The following is a 12,127-nucleotide window of genomic DNA, read 5'->3' as shown; positions in this document are numbered from 1 at the left end:
CCATCTTTCTATACTATACTAGTCTATGGTCCACCCCCTGGTAAGATGAAGGGGTTGTGAAGGAGGGTTGACAGATCTGTCAAACAGGAAAAAAAGATTTTGAATCTCACTGTCTTGGTTTCCAAGTCCAATGCAAGTAGTTGATGTTGAGGCTAAGTTTTCAGTCACTATCAGGGCAAAATTTGACAAAAGTTTATAATGAATGTGAACAGAGCACAACTGTGCTTTGTCGTATCATGTCACACCTGGGGAAATGCAGTTTACAGTTGTAAGCTGCGTCTCAAATAACATGCTTCTGTTAGTACACTTTCATGTAGTACACTGTCTACACTACGTACTTACTGGCGTAGTGTTGTCTCAAATCAAACACAGCCATTGTGCACTTACCAGAAATGACGATCGCAAATTAGCATTAGCTAGCGTTAGCATTAGAGTTATCATTCGCGCTACCAAATCATTACAGACTGCTAAATTAACCCAAAAAACATACTGATGGCTTATATCCAACAACAGTATAGTGGTGCTTAGTGCTAAAAAACACATGTATAACTTACATTTGTATAATGTGGTGATGTTCACTGTAGTTACAACGTATTCGGCTGCCATTTCCAGTTTGAAAAGTGGTCCCTCCCCTTCTGCTACGTAGCCAAGATGGCGACCATTGAGGGCGAGAAGTGTCCATAGTTCAACAATCAACTTTTTGACCGTTTTAAGTGCACCATCCGGGTTCTCACAGTGCATTTTTCCATACTTCTCAGTGTGAACGCACTTATGCACTCAAAATGTAAAGTGTAAGTACCGAAGTATGAGATTTGAGACACAGCAGTAGTTCCTAAGGTCCAAATACATACGGGACTCCACAGATAACACATCAAAAAATGGAGGATAAATCAATACAAGAATATCAGGAAATCTAAATAATCATCAGGTATCAGAGGAAAAGAACCTAAATCCCACAAACACATCACTGTGAAAAACAGAAACATTTCACATTATGTGTAAAATGCAAAACAAAAAAAGCAACATGCCAACAAGGTGAAAGAAATCATGGTGAGTAGTTTTCCTCTTGACTTACAAAACGGTGTGACAGCAAGATTTCACACTGCCTTTCTGAGTGTTTATAGAAACATGACATATCAACCATGACCTGCTTATAAAATACTTGGTAGCGTACATTTTGTTTACAAAGAAAAGCAAACAGGAACAAGGTTAATGCAAGTGGAAGTGGTTCTGTAGCAGTCATGGCCGTGACTTTCCCTCCTGCCGGCCGTTAGCTCCTCCCGCGGTGGCTCGGAGCTCGGCTACGGACACCGACGCCGTGAAAACATAATGACAACAGACAACAGATTCTCCAGGCGGGTACATCTAGGAGTTCATGGCCTCGTCAAGACAAAAACACTACATCTCTTTTCACTAAGATAAACACTACAGGAACATAAAGAGTTTGTTGCTCAAGATATGTCAACAGCAATCTGTTGATACACTGCAAAATCTACTTTTTTAAACCCAATCTAGCACAAATACAGAGTTGATTTTAATATATATAAACACATCTTTACTGCAGCTCCTCTTTGGTTTTCAGCTTTTCCAGTCTTCCTTCTCACCTTCTTGTGTTTTCAGATATTTTTATACCCTTAAAATGGACGAGTGTCTCTGTCCTTTTACCTCTTTTAGGATTTGAGGTTTCTGCAAGCAGCACTCAGACGCTGAGTGACTCTTAACCTTCCTCTTTCTGTTTTATTGTTTGTTATTTTTGGTGATCACATCCTTTACCTCTGTTATGTCCGCTCTCTTCATCGCAGCTCTCAGCAGTCGTCGTCTTCCCTCCACGCACTCGATTTCCTTCTTATCAAAGCTTTTTCCTCCCTGTAGATTCATGCGGGAACGCAGGGTGAAGCTGTGATAAGTTTATCTAGAAACTAGATTGGAAAATGTATTCAACACTCGATATGAATCTACTCTCTTCCTTTGATTGTGTATTTGCCAAAATTGTCTACTAGAATGTAAACAGGTAAAAAAAAAATAAGTATGATGCATTAAAGGCAGGCAGATATTATTGTTTTTTCCTTTATTTCAGCAGTGTGATGCCATATTCATAGTCTATGTGAGGTTCCCATTCATCACTAGTAGCAACACCTCCAGCTTGGTCACGTGTTCCCATTAATACAACACCAGTGGGAAGCCGGTGAGGGATCATGTCTTTGTGACTGTACTAACGACTTCTTACTGGTCGGTGATGTGTTTCGTCCTCCAGGTGAACAGAAGCTACTGGAGACACCGTGGCCTTGTTCACACCTGTCAGTTACAGCCTCTAACAACTGGATAAAATCCACATGCGAATCAGATTTTCATCCATCTTGATTTTCTAAATACAGTGAATATGTTTATCTGATAAAACACAAAGAGAAACTTGTGCTAAAAGCTAAAAAAAAAAAAAAAACCATCAATTAACACAAACCCATCAAAACTCCCCTGTTGTCATCTAAGAACAACAGCAGTTCACACTGATGGACGGTTGAAGGTGTTTTGAGACTTTTCTACTTTTTTTATCCTCCATTAAATATTGTGACTGTTTGGAATTCAGTGTAACTGACGTGAGTCCACAGTTGCTATTCATCTTTTCATTTAACTTTTCTTTTATTCTTTTTATTATTTAAGACATATTCTACACATTTTCAGCTCTATATTTATATTCTGGGGCTCTACTGGAATATCTTTGTATGATTTCCAGTTAAAAACTCCTTATTTATCTTCTACTGGTCCTTTATGCAGCCCCTCAGTTCAGCCTCTTTCTGAAACAGGCCGTTTTAGCTCCTGTCTCTTTAAGGCCCCGCCTCCTGATGAGCCCACTCTGTTCTGATTGGTCAGAACAGAGGAAGCTTCCTCCGGCTCCGGAGGCTACGTAAACAAACTATAGTAGCAGGATTTCACTTCTTTTTCTCCTTCTTTACTCAAAACCTTCCCGTTAATCATCTCACAACCCCTCAGATTTATCTGCTGACCCTTTGGAGGGGCCCGACCCCTAGGTTGGGAACCACTGGACTAAACTAGCTAACTGTATATAAAGTAGTGTAAACTAGCTCCACCTCCAGCAGCTACAACAGTAACATGCTGCTCTAACACTGATGCTTCACTATTAATAATCTAATGATGTCATATATAATAATATATCAGTCAGAGGGACCAAACCACTACTTTTACTGCAATACTTTAACTACATCAAGCTCATAATACTTATGTACTTTTACTGCAATACTTTAACTACATCAAGCTCATAATACTTATGTACTTTTACTGCAATACTTTAACTACATCAAGCTCATAATACTTATGTACTTTTACTGCAATACTTTAACTACATCAAGCTCATAATACTTATGTACTTTTACTGCAATACTTTAACTACATCAAGCTCATAATACTTATGTACTTTTACTGCAATACTTTAACTACATCAAGCTCATAATACTTATGTACTTTTACTGCAATACTTTAACTACATCAAGCTCATAATACTTATGTACTTTTACTGCAATACTTTAACTACATCAAGCTCATAATACTTATGTACTTTTACTTAAGGATCTGTGTACTTCCTCCAGCACTGCAAACAAAGAAAGTTGACAGTATATTTTATTATATCTGATAATCTTTGTTTATAAGATATAAAGTGAAAGCTTGTATGAAAACACACTCGAATGACAAGAATCTTTTCCAGATTGAACTCACAGTGTTTTATTCTGCCGGTTAGAAGTTTGACTCTCCAGATTCAGAGCAGCAGCACGTCGCCTCGAGGCTGAAAACACCGACTGCTTCTGTTGACCTGTTTATCACTTAGGAAACACCGAGAGCTGTCGGCTCACTCTGCGGGAGCTCCGTCGTGGCAATTTCACCTCTCGCACTTGACTTCGCTGAGGAAAGAGACAACTCTCGATAAAGTATCATCACACTTTCTTTAACGCTCAGAGCGCGGCCGAGCGGTGGGGCGAATACATCTTCTTCGTCTGTTTCAACCTCTAGTAGTGACGATGAGTTTACCCAAACAGACGTGGCGGGATCTGCTCTTTGTTCCTCTTTCACACAGGAACACACTAAACATGATTCCTATGACTGTCACTAATAATTTAACCTATCCACCCCCCCCCCCCCCCCCCCCCCCCGCCTCCAGGATTCAGATTTATAAGATTATTTTAGCGCTGAGTTGCCGAACACGCCTCAGCTCGCCGCCGTGAGTCAATACGGCGGACATGGCAGCTCAGACCTTCATCCACATTAGCAGCACGGGGCCGAGCGATGGATTTCTGCCGCCCGCCGCCTCCGCTGAGGGTTCAGCGTGTCGGTGGCTGAGGCTCGAGCCGCGCCGTGTGTTGATTTGTCGGAGGCCTGGATGTGTGTGTGTGTGTGTGTGTGTGTGTGTGTGTGTGTGTTTGGAGAGAACGAGTCTAATGGAGCTCAGAAGCGTCCAGTCATGCGCCGGGGAGGGAGGTGATGGCGGGGGCCCTCGAAGTGTCTCCGCTCAGCCCTTCATCATGTTTCACACACACACACACACACACACACACAATGTACGTGTGTGTGTGTGACAAAGAAAGTAAATCTTGTGTTCATACAGCAGCTTCACACCCCCCCGCCAGCAGCATTATGGGTACGCAATTGTCTTGTTTACGTTCATCTGAGTGAGTCAAAATCAAATTCATTGATGGCGCCTTTTTTGTAAACAGAAGGTTTGTCGACACAGACGAACATAAAGGAGAACGAGGCTGTTAAAGCGAGCGATAAGACGGGGAAACAGGACAAAGACAGGCGGGGGCGTCGACACGTCAAACACGCACATGAATCCTTTTTTTTTTTTTTTTTTATAGTGTGCATGCTCACATGCGCCCGTCTGTTGATTTGTGTACGAGTGCTCACCAGGGAACGTCTCTGTGTGTGGATGAAGAGTGTAATACATGCCCTCACACACACACACACACACACACACGGCTCCATCCTCTTCATATTAGCAGCCAAATCACCTCGATGAAGCAGCTGACAGGACGAAACTGCATGCTGTAAAAAAAAAGAAAGAAAGAAAAAAAGAAAGAAAGATGGATCTCTGAACAGGAAGTTCAATCTCAGATTCAGCCTTCAAGGTTTTTTTGTTTGTTTGAGATGATGCCACTTCTTTTTGTTTAGATTTTGTTTACGTTCAGGAATTTTCTAGAAATCAAAAACTGCAAAATGACAATAAATTCCTCCTCCTGGTATTACTTTTGAGAAAATAACATAACATTAAATAACACTAGATGTATTCTTTAGTTCTACCAAATGTTTTTTATTTTATTTCTGTATTTATTTATTTTGTTCAGTGCATAATTATATCTTTTTTTTATGTTGCAGTTTTATTTACATTCAGGAATTTCCTAAAAATCATCGTCTTTAACATTGAACTCTTTGATTTTTACATCAATACATATTTTCCTCTGTTGTAGTTTCATTTACGTTCAAGATCAGCATCTTGTAAAAACACAGAATAAATAATAAAACACATTCTTGGACTCAATTTTAGGAATTCATCAACTGAACTCGACATAAAGATTCTTGGACGATATATTTTAAATCACTTTTTTTATTTTAACAAAAGTATTATTTTCTATTTCAGCAATAAAAACCAAAAGGTTTTCCAAACATGTGAATCATTACATCAGTGCATCAATTCTTTTTATTCAAGAATTTTCTAGAGATTAATGTAAATAAGTGAATATAAAGCAAATCTACAAGAATCAAGAAAATCTCACTCACATTTGTGTGTAAAAAAAATAAGATTTTAGGACTGAAAATATAATTTTAGGACTGTTTAGAACAATAAATAACGTTCAATTTTAAATTACATTTTATTTTAGCAAAATTACTTATTTTTTCTTTGGTGCCAAAACGAGAATATGTGTCAAATGTTTAAATGACATCATTACTGTGACACCACCATCAGGGATCCAGCCCCCCCATTCATCATGTAGATATTGTTTGACAGGACTAATGCGGACCACCCTGCACCCTCCTCCTCCTCCTCCTCCTCCTTCACCCACATATTCCCTCCATCTGCTTTCACTCTCGTCCTCTAATCGGCTCAATTAAGGAGCATCTTCGTACTCAATTTCCACGACGGTTAACGCGGCTTGCAAGGCGACCGTCAGGCAGCTGATTAACCGCTCTGGAGAAACTCGCCTCTCAGAGACTCGCTGAGCGAATGAAGAGAAGGAGAAGATAAGAAGGAAATAAGAAGAAATCAACACAGGAGCAACAAATATCACCCAGTAATTTAAACATCCTCGAACATCTGTTAACCCAGAGTGTGTGCTGATTGGAAAAAACAAAAAAAAAAAAAGCAAAAAAACTAAAAATATTGTGTGTGGAGAGACGGAGAAGATGAAAGAAAAATAGATACAGCTGCTGCCAAAATGGCTAAAACTGTCCTCCTGAGTTTTCCACCACCAGTAGAATACAATAGAATAGAATATGTCTTTATTTTCCACCAGGGTGGAAAAACTGTCACCAAAAAATGAAAACGCACCACATGGTTGTTAGAGGAGAGAGACAGTGAAGCTGTCAGTAGGGGTGTGCCCGAATACAAATACATTATTCAACAAAGCACAAATAGTGGAGGTTTTTTTTTTTTTTTACGAATATTTGTTTCATACAAATATTTCAAAAATTATTTGTTTTCAGGAGGAAAAATAAACCATGTCAAATACCAGCGTGCAGGTCGGTTACATCACTATCTCAGTGTCTCTCCTCTGCTCCGCTGTGACGTCTATCAGCAGGTCTCAACAAGGGGAGTCACATCCACCTGCTACATGACGCACATTTCCTAAATTGGACATCAGTCCTGGAGTTGGGAGTGTTCCCCAGAGATAAAGCCGAGCTACTGACACACGCTACATGAACACTTATCGTAACACTTTAATTTTCTAAAATTAAAAGCGTAATAAAAACAAAAACAGGATTTTTAAACCTCTTTCCACTTTTATTCGAATACAAATAATTTTGCTGCCTCAACAAATACAGATACAAATACAAATACTGGGCTCTCTGCACATTCCTAGCTGCCAGTATAAGAAACATAGAGACAAGGTCACATTACACATTAAAAACACTTCCTGTCATGTCTGTGACTTAAATCTCATCAGTCATTTTGCAGAGTTAAAGGGCTTTTATTGTGAAAAATGTTGTTGGGGCTTCCTGTACTGTGCTGTAAAACTACTCTATTCTATCTCCTCTGTCTTTTAAAGTTATATCTTATAATTCGTACTTCAACAGCGAGCAGTGTTGAGGTGGTACTCGTCACTACGTCACTCCAGAAAGACAAATCAGATCAGCAGGAAGCTTTAGCATGAGCCCGCCGCCGCCGCCCAGCGCTACGCTGAGTGTTTACGTAACTTCCTGTAGTCGTAGTTTGCATCGCAGCCGGATGACGAGCAAAGCAGCACACTGGAAGTGTTGCTGGTTGTTCAGCAGCTAAAAACTCGTTACAGCCTTCCAGAGGATGGACATTTACATCAGGAATCTTCCCTCCGTCACTGCGTTCGTCACATTTTACAGCCGACTGTTGCCAAAAGATTTATTACTGTTTCATCTTCAATCTTTAGATGAAGTTCTTAAACATGGTTTCTTTCTGTTCCTCAGCTAAAGGAATTTAATATATCTGTGCTAAAGCTAAGCTAGCCACCCCCCAGCTACGTTTGAAGAAATTACTTTTACATTGTTCAGAAAGTTTGACACAATCTTGTCATCATTAATAATTAAGATTTTATGTAAATAGTTTTAGAAACAGCCTGCTGGAGGACAGACGGGGATCAATTTATCCTCCTTTCTTCCTCATCCTTGCCATAAAAAGTTTAATCAAGGTTTTCGTTACGTTCGGCCATTAAGATGATCCTGGAAAACTGATTCTTAGATCTACAATTAAGTGACCATAACAGGCGGGAAGATTAGAGGAGTTTTGTACACAAGCTCTAAAATCTGCTCTTCTAAGAAGATAAAATCGCTGTGAGCATTTATTGAATGAGTGTTTCTAGAATACAACACAAGCACATGAGCAACCAGTACAAACATAAACCTCGTCTCATTACTGTTTAATAAGATAAAAGTGTTAGAACATGTGTTCAGCCTCAACGTGAAGCAAAATGTACACACAGCATGATTGCATATAAAGTCAATGGAAAGACATGAAGAGATGTGAATGATAGAGACTGTCCTACCAAGAAAAAACAACACAACAGGTCATAAATACCAGCAGCCAGAACGACCAATATCTACGTTCAGGTGACAGATGCCATCTAGCGGCTGCAGTAATTCTGACTGGACAAAAAGGAGGAAGTCAGATTACGTCGATATATAAAACAGTGAACTTTGCCACTGGAGGCTGTTGTTTGTTTCCCATTTACAACCGTGAGTCAAGACATTTTCAAAAATGGTAACCGCGATCGTCACCTTCAACTCTTATAAATATGTTTTTCTTCTTGTGCCTACAGCTGGATGTTTGAGCTTCACTGTGCAGAGTCTGTTTTCACGTTCATCTGCTGAGAATGGACTCATTGTATGTTTATATGTCTTAATACATGTGAGGAGGGGATCTTAGTGTAACCGTGACAACAAAGGTGGTCTAACTTTAAACCCAACCAGACCTGAACCACATCATAAAACAGAATTATTTTTAATAGTGAGGGTTTCGGAAAGCACAGACTAATGATGTCGTCCTGGTGATAAGAGACGCCAGATTAGAAAACGCTGTAACATGATCAAACCACGTGTTTGATAGTTTACTTTGGAGAACTTGTTGGAATAAAAAAAAGTCGCTCCAGTCGTCCCAAACTGAGGAAAAGATATTTCAAAAAACATTTATGCTCATCCCAAAACTCTTTGACTTCATTAATATACGAAGATTCAGTATCTCAGGATTCACTACTGTCCTGTTTCCCAGCGTCACTGCTCATCAACTCTCCTCCAGAAAAACTGGCGTGTGTTGCAGTTCAGAGTCACTGATGTGTTCATAAAAGTCCAAAAGCAGTTTAAGGCTTGAAAGAGAGTTCATAAAACTTTTGGAAAAATGAAGCATGATGTGAAACTTATGTTAAGAGCTTTGTAAGTTTAGATGCTAAATGATTTGGTCCGTTTTCCCCAAAACCACCACTAACAAAACAACAAGTTCCTTTACAACTTTGACCCCTTTCAGCTCAGCTGTCAATGAAACAGCTGTCAGTGATTGAAAGTAAATAAGTACATTTACTCAAGTACTGTACTTAAGTGCAATTTTGTACTTCACTTATATACTTTATACTTCCACTCCACTACATTTCAGAGGGAAATATTGTACTTTCTACTCCACTACATTTATTTGACAGCTTTAGTTACTTTTCAGATGAAGATTTGACACAATGGATAATATAACAAGCTTTTAAAATACAACACATTGTTAAAGATGAAACCAGTGGTTTCCAACCTTTTTGTCTTTTGACGTCTTACAAAAAGCAGTGTGTAGTCGGGGTCACATTTCACATGTCTATGAGTTGTTAACAGCTCCACCAAATAGTGATTTTTCCCTCTAAACTTCTCACATGCTTTCATTTCAATAAATGTTCAAATGATCCAATATTTCAGCAAAAATCAAAGATTAGAGAAAAAGTCCAAAAACTGAAAACAGATTTGTGTATCAGAACTTTGTTTTTTCTTCTTTCCTCTCCCATTAATCATCTCACCACCCCTCAGATTTATCTGCTGACCCTTTGGAGGGGCCCGACCCCTAGGTTGGGAACCACTGGACTAAACTAGCTAACTGTATATAAAGTAGTGTAAACTAGCTCCACCTCCAGCAGCTACAACAGTAACATGCTGCTCTAACACTGATGCTTCACTATTAATAATCTAATGATGTCATATATAATAATATATCAGTCAGAGGGACCAAACCACTACTTTTACTGCAATACTTTAACTACATCAAGCTCATAATACTTATGTACTTTTACTGCAATACTTTAACTACATCAAGCTCATAATACTTATGTACTTTTACTGCAATACTTTAACTACATCAAGCTCATAATACTTATGTACTTTTACTGCAATGCTTTAACTACATCAAGCTCATAATACTTATGTACTTTTACTGCAATACTTTAACTACATCAAGCTCATAATACTTATGTACTTTTACTGCAATACTTTAACTACATCAAGCTCATAGTACTTATGTACTTTTACTGCAATACTTTAACTACATCAAGCTCATAATACTTATATACTTTTACTGCAATACTTTAACTACATCAAGCTCATAATACTTATGTACTTTTACTGCAATACTTTAACTACATCAAGCTCATAATACTTATGTACTTTTACTTAAGGAGCATTTCTGACATCTGAAATTCAAAAAATGTCTTTTCCTTAATAACCAAAATGTATCGATATATTTTAAAATAACCGTAAAAGAGATTCTTGATTTCAGTTGGACTTCATACATGTCTTACATTTAGTCGACTCTTAACTGTGTGGACTGAGTGGGGGGGGAAGCTTCATTACTTTGATATAATAACGAGGAGCCAGTGTGAAAGAGGTCAAAGGTCGCTCTCACAATAGATGGAATCAAATATTTGCGTGACCCCTGAATGATCACAGACATGTTTTGGCTTTTGTCAAGTACATGAAATAACCTTTGGACTGTTTTTTTTCTCTTTTAAATTGGAAGGTAATTATGGTTCCTGTCAGTGTGAAATTAAGTCCGCCGGCGGCTCTTAAAGCAGATCTGGATATTACGGGTCATTACTGTGTCTGAGCAATTTTCCCTGATCATTCTTGTTTGACTGGTAGCTGAATAAAAGCCCCCCCCCACGATGTGTGCATTTTACCAGCAATGTGATGAATGCTGCTGTAAGTGAGGATCGCTCTTCAGGTGAGAAAAGGTGCGTCTGATTTCCCTGCAGCTGTGGCCTGGCGGCAGAAGGTGTGAAGGAAGGAGCGTTTAATGAAAATTACAAAGAAGGGAACCTGTTTCCTTTCCTTTTCTTTTCTTTTCTCTACTTTGAAGTTCAAAAGCGGAGCCGTGACCTCTTCCCTTGACGTGCAGCATTCAGGAGTTTTACAGTAAATTGGTATCTTTGAATAAGTAAATATTTCCCCTCTTTTGAGTTTTTGCCGTTTTGATGCCGCGCATGCTTTGACCTTGTGTTCATGGCGTCGTCTGAAGCGAGTGTGTGTGTGTGTGTCAGCGAAGCAGACGACGCTCATCTGAACATATAGGATAGACAACCACACACCGTCCTTGTTAACAGAGAGAAGCTGTAAAACCATTAACATGTAGTTTTATTTATGTTCTTTTTAGAGGATATTTCAGCCTGTGAAAGGAAAGTGACTTTACAGATGCTCCTCGGTGTTTTCTGACTACAAAAACAGCTTGAGGATCCTTTCAGAGGGGACAAATAAAGCTGCTTTATAAGAATAAAGGTTTCTTTAAAGGCTCTAGTGGTCGGAGGTCGTGTCCTCCGCACTAGAAAATCTGTTATTCAGATAATATATATATATGACTTTATCCTTTTTAATGCAACACTTTTGCATGTCGACTTAATTGGTCTCATTATGAAACTTCATAAAATCAACCAATCGTTCTAAGTATATTAATAAAGCTTCAGGATCCCCGTATTTGTGTCTTTCCATTGACTTTATATACGATCGCACCACCATCTAAAATTCACTTCATGTTCTGTCTGAACACACAGTTATTCCTCCAACCGGACAAAGTGAGCAGCTGCCCAGAGGCCCCCCAGACCCCGAGGGGGTCCAAAAGCCCCAGGTTTATGTCATATCATTACATAATTAGATTAATTGCAGATTTGCAGCACTGAAGTTCAGTATCAACTACGACAGGTTCTTTGTGTCAAAATCTAGTTTTAGTATTTTGCTCATTTGTTGTTCAGTTGTGTTTTAGTGTATAAAATGTCATCAAATAGTGAGAAATGCTGATCATTATTCCCTGAGGTTAACATATTCAGACGACTTGTTTCGTCTGACAAACTGTCAAAAACCCAAAGATGTTAAAGTTACGATCATGGGAAACATTATTATCATATATATATATTATTATATATTCTCA

The 12,127-nt window shown here is 38.8% G+C and overlaps 1 protein-coding gene across 4 annotated transcripts in view; it reads left to right on the top strand.

The window, feature by feature from the left end:
• Positions 1-12,127, top strand: part of cadps2 (Ca++-dependent secretion activator 2) — a 261,245-nt gene that overhangs the window by 246,620 nt on the left and 2,498 nt on the right. The window lies entirely within an intron of this gene.

The sequence above is a fragment of the Thunnus maccoyii genome, chromosome 5 (assembly GCF_910596095.1).
Source record: "Thunnus maccoyii chromosome 5, fThuMac1.1, whole genome shotgun sequence".
NCBI classification, from domain to species: Eukaryota; Metazoa; Chordata; class Actinopteri; order Scombriformes; family Scombridae; genus Thunnus; species Thunnus maccoyii.
This window is presented reverse-complemented; position numbering and strand designations above follow the sequence as displayed.